The sequence below is a fragment of the Neodiprion pinetum genome, chromosome 1 (genome assembly GCF_021155775.2).
Source record: "Neodiprion pinetum isolate iyNeoPine1 chromosome 1, iyNeoPine1.2, whole genome shotgun sequence".
Taxonomy (NCBI): Eukaryota; Metazoa; Arthropoda; class Insecta; order Hymenoptera; family Diprionidae; genus Neodiprion; species Neodiprion pinetum.
This window is the reverse complement of record NC_060232.1, coordinates 27,884,839-27,895,276: the sequence shown is the minus strand read 5'-3', so window position 1 is coordinate 27,895,276 and position 10,438 is coordinate 27,884,839. Positions and strand designations below refer to the sequence as shown.

Genomic DNA, 10,438 nt, shown 5'->3' with positions numbered 1-10,438 from the left:
AAAGTAAGTATTCACAATGCCCGAAGTACTTTATTAGATCGCGTTGAATAATCTAACGTCGTTTTCATAGCGTTAACTCAAATTTCAAACGTTGGTGTGCCAGCCGGATGAAACTCAACGATATGAAGGAACTCGTGTTGTAAGGTTGTACGATTGTGAGTGCGGTAAATAAGCCGCATATACCGATAAAATAAAAGTATTTCATCGTGGACCGTAAAGGTAAATCAGTAAAGTCGGGTCATTTTCATACGATCCTCGACCTCTTATCGAAACAATGCCGTTATTGTTTGACCGAGGTGCCGAGGCTCGTTAAAAAAGCTCTTTCTACCTGCCCCTCGTTGTTTAGCGGGTGAAAATAAATGAACATCACCGGCGTAAATAAAGCCCCGACCAATGAGAGGCGAGATCACCGTCCGCTCCAACAGAAAGGCAGAGAGGACAGAGATTCTGCGTGCGCTCGGAGCGCGCCGCTTGGTTGGCTCGACAACCTTTCGGCCGTCTTCGGCTCCGCGGCCCTTTGTGTTCGGGGCGAAACAATATGGCGTCCGGCGAACTGGCTTTTGATTGGTTGTTTGGTTGACAGAGGTATCCGGCGATTGCCCTCTTCAGTCGGGTACGCATCTTCACAGCGGGCGTATCGGCAGCAGGAGCGGCAGCGGCAGGCGTCTAGACGGAGTAACAGCTCGTGGGAAAAACAAAACACGCTTCGCGAACAGTAATGGCCGCCGTGGGGTGAAATCAGAGGCGACGGAGGTAGAGTTACACCGCGTTTCAAGCCCCGCGTTGAAGGGCATCGTTTCTATCGGCGTCTACGAATGACATTGCGATTCATAGGGATGTGATCGAGAGGAGTGAGTTTGCCGGATTGTTGTGTGTCAGTGCCGGGGGAATCCCTGTCTCGTGTGCGGAAGTCTCGCTGGCTAGCGACAGCTATGCTTTCTTTGTCTCTACCCTGAGTTTATAAAGACTATTTTCTGTGGATTTATGTGACAAAACTCTCGGCCCAGTTCCTCCGCGTCTTCTCTTTGGATTACTAACGATCAAGCGGTAAGTTTTATCACATAATTCTCTTCACTTTCAGCCGTGACGAATCGAACGCACGGTGCACGCAGGCACGCACCGTGGTTGTGCGGCGAGGAGGACGAGGAGGTGGTGATGGTGGTGGTTGTATCGCTTCTGCCTTCCCTTCTTCCTTCCTGCTCCTTCGTCCTCTTTTTGCCATTTATTCGAACGCCAGTTTTCCCCGTTGGCACGATGCCGTGTCCGCGAAATCAAGATCCTTGCATCTTATTTACGGTGGGGCGGGGGGGGGGTGCGTGGGTGCGTGCCCACCCGTGTGTGGGTGGAAAACGTGACCGAGTCTTACATTCCGGAGTGAGAAATGAGGAAAGAAAAAAGCCGGTGAGGCTAACGTGTAACTTACCCCTGACGAATACAGGGGAGATGACGTGGTATCGCGCTATTAGCTTGAAGGGTTGTTGCATCTTGCAGGAATATCGATCCCGGAATCATAACGCGTGCCAACTTCTTTTCATCGAGGGCATTAACACACGATCCGTGTCGCTGAATCGTTTTGTCGCCGATGTTGTTACTTGCTCACTTACTTTACTGCGCTCCTGGGAGTTGATTTTCATATTGTGAACGAATGAGAATACAAGTCAGTTTTGTAACCCGTCGTTGTCACAGGGAGGATAGTGGGGCCTGTTTAGGTAGTAGGCATCTTTTGAAATATATAGGTCCCTTGTCTACTAAATTTATTCCGGCACACACGGCTCGGCTGACATTATTCACTGTGCGACTCGGGTCTTAAGGACTCGGTTGGGCAATTATTCATTCCCCGGTCACAAAGTCACTTTACCCCGAAGATTAACTGGTCCGTGTGCCGTGCGTATAGGTAGGTGCGTGCGATGATGCGTTATTGACGAAACTGGCCGAGCGCGCGACGCTCCGCCAAAACACACGGTTTGAACTTCAATCGACTTGGCGAGTATCGCGAGTTCACTCTTCCGTCTAAATAACCATCCGCGCGAAATCCGCCCGGCGAATAAACAAGTCTGTGAGTCGCATCGCGAAGATCCTGCCCGAGGGGTAATTGCAACGATAACAACAAATGCCCCGAGGAGAATGAAAATACGCGCACGTGTCTATCTCACGTACGTATCTGCCGGTTGTTGTGTCGTTCGGCGAAAAGGATCTTTGTTTCTCCTTTACACGGATACTGTTACATTGTTGGAACTGATACATCAATCTTTGCCGTGATGCGTCAAGTTCAGGATCGCGATCGGATACCGTAATGCGATACGTGTGTTACGCTTAGATAATATGTGTTCTTTGGTGTCTGATTTCGGAAAATCTTAAGATACAGAGAGGGAGAGAGAGAGATTCACACATCGTCGCCCGGCGCTCGGCTGCTGCTCGTTTCCGTCGTACATACTTTGATAATATAATATTTGTCGTCGAGGGAAAGTCAAACATTTATGTGTACGGTATATCAACTCTGAGAGCATGCAGATATTACGCGCGATGAACGAAGCGGTAAAAATATTTGTCCCGCTATTGGATAACCGAGAGAACTGGGAGGTTTGATGAAAAATCTCGTGATTTTTCCACCCGATATACTTACGTAGCCTCGAAATCAATTTTCTTATTCCTCGAGTTATTTTCTACGACCGCCGCACCGCGGGGTTTAGTTGATTCCCGATATCTCTCTCGATTGAGAACCAATTTACCAAACTTTCATATCATCACAATTTCGTCGAGATGGCTTGTCAAAAGTTCCCCCATCCGCGAGTTCTTTTATATAGGATCTCGTTTTTTTGCCTTGCTGTCTTTTCACCCAGCCAGTCGTATATGGGCTATTCCGCGTCAACCGGATCAGTCATCTCTCAGATATTTTTTTAATTTGGCATGTGGATTGTGTGGGACGAGTTAGATTTTTGTGCCAAAGCGCGAATCTCATAATGCAAAATTCGATTTTTTATTAACAATAACAAATTAGACTCCCATTTTTTTCAAAAATTCATAACTTCGGCAAAAAATTAGATACAATATATTTTTTTTTTTCAAATTACGCGGAAAGCTCCATAGAATTTAAAAAAAAATACGAAATGGTAAAAACAAGTTGTTATCAATTGTTTATTTAACAATTAATTTTTCAAAGATTTTCAAAACAGTGACTGACACGATCAAAAAATTTTTTTAAAATTCTGACATGTTCCTTGAACTGTACTACAACCTGTGAATTAATTCCAGAGGGGTGTTTTTCTTCGTTTTCGAGTAAAAAATCATTAAAGGTGTCGATGCGCATGAAATTGCGGCCCGCCGAGTCTCTACGTCATGGCGGGCGGCCGGTTGCCGTCCACCGCTACACCGCGGTGGCGTCGCAGCGTTATTTTAGAGTCATTTTCACGATGTAGGACATGATTGAAGAATCTGAAAAAAATACTGTACCTTCACAAGGCCTGCTCAAAGCGATAAGTGAAGTTTCAAGAATGTGTTTTTATTTTAAAATAAGTAGCAAGTTATGTAATTATTATCATTTATGTGCACTCTCATGGTGTGTAACCGTTATTTTGAATCTCTGTAATAAAAAAACGGTGAAAAACACATTCCTGAAACTTCACTTATCGCTTTGAGCAGGCCTTGTGAAGGTACAGTATTTTTTTTAGATTCTTCAATCATGTCCTACATCGTGAAAATGACTCTAAAATAACGCTGCGACGCCACCGCGGTGTAGCGGTGGACGGCAACCGGCCGCCCGCCATTACGTAGAGACTCGGCGGGCCGCAATTTCATGCGCATCGACACCTTTAATGATTTTTTACTCGAAAACGAAGAAAAACACCCCTCTGGAATTAATTCACAGGTTGTAGTACAGTTCAAGGAACATGTCAGAATTTTAAAAAAATTTTTTGATCGTGTCAGTCACTGTTTTGAAAATCTTTGAAAAATTAATTGTTAAATAAACAATTGATAACAACTTGTTTTTACCATTTCGTATTTTTTTTTAAATTCTATGGAGCTTTCCGCGTAATTTGAAAAAAAAAAATATATTGTATCTAATTTTTTGCCGAAGTTATGAATTTTTGAAAAAAATGGGAGTCTAATTTGTTATTGTTAATAAAAAATCGAATTTTGCATTATGAGATTCGCGCTTTGGCACAAAAATCTAACTCGTCCCACACAATCCACATGCCAAATTAAAAAAATATCTGAGAGATGACTGATCCGGTTGACGCGGAATAGCCCATATATAAACGAATCGATTGACAATTATATTACTCCAAAGACCGATATAACTTTCTGCCTATGTGTTATTTTCACTTTTTATACCACACCGAGTCAGCCGGTGACGCTCAATAATATTATCGATGATTTTTCAACCATGCGACAAATCCACCCGCTCTGTAACCAGATATCCGTACATATCCATTCTGCGAGAGGGGACGAAAACATTAATTCAACCGGGCTTACAGCGGAATTTGAAATCGGAACTACGAAAATACCGGATAACGTTCGTACCATATACGAGGCTGAGGTTAGTAACGTTATCGTAACGAAAAATTACTATTTTTAAAGTTTATAGTGACTTTGAAGTTTGTGTTTTCATCATATTGGAGTTAGTAATTTTGTCGTAACGATTCATGTTGAGGAAAAACCGTGATTTTGCGATCTTGGAATTGTCTGAAATTCAGTAAATCGCGATGAAACAAACCATACTCATATTTCAAAAACTTAGTTCCTTCAAAGTCATTGTAAAATAAGAATAATACGCCAATGCTTCGTTACGATAACGTTACTAACTTCAATCTCGTGTTCATGTAGAGGCTGCAACGCACGAAGGAAAAAACGTTACTCCGCATCTTTAGCAACGTCCGGAAATTTAGTAAACCATGATAAACAAAGCATACTCTTATTTCAAAAAGCCAATTTCTTCAGACATCAAAAAATTGCGCAATAATGATTGTTTCTATGATATTTCGCTACGTTAACCGACTTGAGCTTCGCAATGTATAAAGTACGTCCATCTGTCTAGGCGGTGGACGAATATCGGAGAACCGCTTGACCCGCATATTCCTGTTATACTTCCTCAAGACTGTAGGCGGCCCTTTTCGTCAGCCAGGTTGGAAATAAAAATTTACCACCACGCACATGCATCTTTATCGTATTCGCCCGAACACTGCGGATCGGGAGATGAAGTTGCCTTCACGTGTGAAATTAACCAACCACTCCGTTTCTGTTTGCCGGAACAGCACGCGTATCCTCTGCGTGCGTGCGTGCGTGCGTTCGTGCTGCAGCAGCAGCGCGGCTAATATTTGAATGTACAAACAATATTACACACCGTCCGGTAATTCGAAAGACGCCTTTATGTTACTGCATTGCAGGAGGCAGGTAGTCGTGTGCGGTCGCGACATGCGGCTAAGGGATTCCCTTCTACCTTGGAGGAAATAATTACAATACTTACTCTACTGACAATGAGATACAGAGAGAGAGAGAGAGAGAACGAGAGAAAAGTAGTAGCGGTTGCAGTTCTGGCAAAGCAGCAGCAGCAGCAGCAGCAGATGACGAAAGGGTTGTTTAAAAATTCTGCGGATAACCACGAATCAACGTACGAATGTACACGGGGCTAAACTATACTTATTGGTTTTGTTCCCCGCCCCGGGTTGGTTGGTTGGTTTGCTAGTTACAATCGTGACCGGTAACACGAGCGGGCAGCCGGCCAGGCAAGCAGCAACCAGCCAGGAAGGTGAACAAGCTCCGGCGACGAGTGAACGAAGCTCCGAAGCTGTACTAATCCGTGAAACCTGCTTTCCGAGGCACAGGTGTATATGTTACTCACTCCGCGTCTTCGCCGCCTCTCTTTCTCTCTCTCTCTCTCTCTCTCTATCTCTATCTCTATCTCTATCTCTCTCCCTTCTTCGTCTCCTTTTTCTTCCTCTTCTTCTCCTCCTCTCCCTTTCCCACCCTTGCCTGCATCAGCCAGCCTCTCTTTCATTCCTCTTCTCATCTCCGTTTCTCTCTCTTCTCTCGTTCTGTAAGGTATGCGCATGCGGTACCTGAACGGACACACGCAATCCTACAATACGAGTCGTAAACGTTGTAGGTATACTCGCGTGTTGGCACACTGCATAAATACCCAGATATAGCGTGCATCATAGATAAATGGGGTTCATGCGGTGGACGGGATTTATATGCGTTACCCGAGCGTGTGTGTGTGTATTATACACGTATAATATAGTATATGTGTATGTGTAAATGCGCGCAGTGTGCGCATATGTGCGTAGTGTCAACAAAATGCAATATTGTACCGCACGTGCACTGCACACTAATCCTGAACAAGAACACATTCGTCGATGCGTATATTGACGTAAGCTAAAAATGTTGTCCTCTGTGTTAAGAAAACGAGAAGAAGAAGAAGAAAGAAAGAAAAACGAAATGAAAAGGGTTAGAGAAAAAAGTTGATACGTGACAATTATGATTTCACCTCGGATTTCTTTAACTTCGCGTCGTGCGCGTTGCTACATTATAGATATTCTACGTGGGATCTGTTAAAGCTAATTACAATACGAGGTTCAAGTTAGTAACGTTAACGTGACGAAAAATTGAAGAAGAAAAGGAACGCTATTTTGCAATTTGAAAACGACCTTGATCGAGTTGAGAATTTGAAAAATAATATGAGTATTATATTACTGATAATCTCGTAACGTTAAACCATAATTTTTTATACCTCAAAATTTCTCATACCGTTATATTAACGCTAGAGAGTTTAACCTCATCTCAGAAACAGCGTTCACGTGTTGTTGAATAATATTTGGCGTAACGGTTATGTGTACAGCAAGAGAGAGCATTTGGGCATGAGTTTTACATTCATGCGGTTAATTCTGAACGTTTGTAACCTTCGTTAGTTCTGGCTTAAGAAATATACCCTTGGTTACGCCGCGGAGGCTGTTTAGAAAACACAGTAGGTCCCCATTGTCAAAATACGTATAACATAAGCGTAGCGGCGTATAATGGTTCGGAGGTCTGCGCCAGACAGACTCTGGAGGCGAAGGCATGCTCGCGGCGTGCGTGAGTGAGAGTGAATGCGTGGGTGGGTGAGGGTGGGTGAGGGTGGGTGGCGTGTAGCCGCGGGATGAAACTGGGACGTGCGCGGATCGCGAAGGTATCCCGATTTTGTCGGAGCGCCGAGTTTCGGGATAAAAGGATTTAACCCCCCTACCCTGGATGGAATAATAAACAAACACCGAATATAATCGGTTCTGCGCACGACTGCGCGCTAGACTCGTGTGTTTTACGGCCGACCATGATTTTTTCACCTCAAACAGGACGAATCGGTTCGAAAACACCGCGAGTCTCGCATTAATACATAATTTTATACCGCTGCTAATTGCTGCAGGTACATTAATACGTCGTGTATAAATATTCTTTATAATAATCCACGCGTTCGATGGGATTTCAAATTTTTCCAACAGTTTTCTGTCAATTTCATGGAATCCTTACTACTACTCGTCATCGCGTATTACACAGTAGCTTTTGTGGACACGTGCATGGGTACATGTATATATGCATAACGAAATGACGGATTCGTTTATCGACCGCGGTTCCTGGTCCACAGATGTTGGCCAAATTTTGTCCGAACAGCGAGCACACGGTACGGACGGTGGTGGTATCGATAATTCGTAATTGGATATTGCTTCATCGGCGCGTATGGTCAACGCCGCTGATCAGCAGAGGAGGATGTAGGTGAAAATTCGATAGCGATGATCGCTGTGTGCTGTACTCACTATACTCTATAGTATAGTCAATCGAGGTAGAGGCAATTTCCGAACGATGATTTACTCGAAAATTGGAAAAGAGAAGAAAAAACGGACAAATTTCGTACACGCTCAGGGTCTTGCCCGTTCGATTGGAAATTTTTTTACAAATCCGGAATTGTCCGGGGATTTTGTTTGACACGGGGATGCTAGGGAATTTTAGCAAATAACTGCAGTTTTTTTTTTTTTTTTTTTATATATTTTGTAATTGCACTAAATATGGTGTTTGATGGGATCTTTCAATTTTTCAATGATTTATAATAGCAATTTAAAAAATCTGCCTGTAATCCATAGAAGCCATTTTTTTCTACGTGTCGCGTTCACTCGATTATCAGTATTTATCTATGTAACGTATACAGAGAATGAAACGATGATATCGATAAGAATGTTCAACGTGTATATGCTCAACACAAAATTTGAAATGAAAATTGCGTGACTTGACCCACAAAATTCATCCAGTCCTTGAAGCGATAAAAATTTATTTGTACATAGGTATAATACACGAGTGCGTGTTTACGTGAATCAATGAAGTTTTTCTTATTCTCGCAAATTTATGTCGAGTCGAAGATATTTGGTTCGATTTGTCTGGCACGAAGAACCTTGTTGTTTCCAATATCCAGTCATAATTCTTCGAGTCAAAGGTTTGGCTGAAATTTTTATATCCGCCGAATCGTAAGGGAGCCGTGTCAAACGCGTCGAGCAGCGGCCAGACGTCCAGACACATATATCACATCCATACCTAGGAGAGTTATACGTAACACGCAGCAGTACCTTAGACCTATCCACACCCGTGGGATATCGAGAGGAGATAAAAGTATACTAAACCAACCCATCCCGGGTTTCGCGCAAAGCCGCACTTTATACCGCGACAAGTAGATGGGACGATTTAGCGAGGAGCCGCAATTTTCTTCGTCCTCCCTTCGATCGGGAAAAATTGCTGCGCGGGGCGGGGGTGGGGCGAGTTAGCGGTCATTCCTTGAGCGAAGCTCATATCAACGGCTCGGCTCGATTTGTGTCCGATGTCCATAGGTGATGGTCGTCGTGGTCGGGAATAATACTAATAAAACGAATAAAACTAATAAAACGACGAGGAAACTCGGTATAGGTGACTCGGTTGTGACGAAGAGCGCTTGGCAGGCCGGTCCTCGAGTATATGTACTACCCATAATACGGCTCATCGAGCGAAACCCCCGCGAACCTTTAGCCATCCGGAGGTTAGGTGGTAGGTAGGTGCCCATGTGATGTGTATACTTATACGCGGGACTACATTCGGAAGCCCCATTTATGCCCCAGCGGTCGGCCAATAAGCGAAGTTGGGCAAGGAAGAGAGAGAGAAAAGATGAGGAAAACTCGATATTACGTTATGGTCCGTTGGACTGCGCGGGAGGGTTTCGTACCTTCGTAGACGAAGGTGAGGGAGGGATATGCAGCCGCTCGTTGGGTCAGGTTATAGGCGAATCTTTATTCCCTTCCAACCTTCGACCGTGGATAGCTCTGCTGGCTGTAACGGCGAATCCGAGAGATCTCGAGCGGTTCAAGTACCTGGTGACTGGGGGTCAGGCCGTCTGTTCGCTTCGCGCGCCGCACGTGCTTCGTGTGTATAAACGCATACAAGGTGGCTGCGGGTCCTGAATATGTATGGCCTGCTGCAGGGGCGGAGAAGAGGAGAAGTGAAGCGAAGAAGAAGCGGAAGAGAAAAGGGTATGCATACGTATGCGTTCATATTCCACAGCTCCGATGGTGTCGTCGGTTAGGCGTCCCAATTTTCTCACTTTTCACACTCACTCTATTTCTTTTTATGCTTCTGGAACGACGTCATTCGATCAGAGTCAATATTTTTATCTTCTCGTTTCTCTGTTTTTAGAGAAAAAAGGAACTTATTGTAACGAACACAAATATGAATTTTTGAGTTTTCACTAGATCTCTACGGGTTGAAGTTTAGAGAATCACCTCCAATCATTGTCAGATAGATGCCTACGTGTATGTATGTATGTACGTATTTTGTCAATTTTTTTTATCCGAAGATATCTCGAGAACGAGTTACCGGATCCAATGATTTTTTTTCTCAATCGACGTGGCTTTTTCAAACTTAGAATTGATTGAATTTTTGCTTCGATCAGTTCCGTACTATTTCGAGTATTTAAATAACAAGATTCCAAAAAATGAAATAAAAATGATAATATCTTGAGAATGGATGAATGCATTTCGTACGATGAAGTGCTTTGGATCGCTAACCACGAATCTAAGGTCAGATTTGCGAAATTTAAATTTTTTGTATTCAATAAGCTGAAGAAAAAAAAAACTAAAGACATTTGGATTTTAACGAAGATTAATATACTCGTCAGTTTGTTGGGTGGCTGATCGCGAATCTGAAGACGGACTGAGAAATCGAAAATGGTGGAGAAAAATCTAAAAATATTCCTATTTTGGTAGAAATTGATAGGCGGAGGTTTTTTAGGTCCAAGATCAGACTTCCCAAATTTGTAATGGTGGATCCATTAGAGTGGTTCAAAATAAAAAAAAAATCATCATATTTTCACGTAATATGATATCCGAGGGCTTTAAAATCGTGAATCACGAATTTTAATTTTTAGCCGGAAACAGGGATTATACATTATTCTTTT

At 43.4% G+C, this 10,438-nt stretch overlaps 1 protein-coding gene across 3 annotated transcripts in view; it reads left to right on the top strand.

Annotated features, from left to right (window-relative positions):
- Positions 1-617: 617 nt before the first annotated feature.
- Positions 618-10,438, top strand: part of LOC124214445 (uncharacterized) — a 92,863-nt gene continuing 83,042 nt past the window's right edge. For all 3 annotated transcript variants that reach the window (XM_046616720.2, XM_069136776.1, XM_069136774.1), the window contains exon 1: positions 618-1,047. The gene's annotated coding sequence lies outside the window, so the exon portion shown is untranslated. The remainder of the gene's footprint in view (positions 1,048-10,438) is intronic.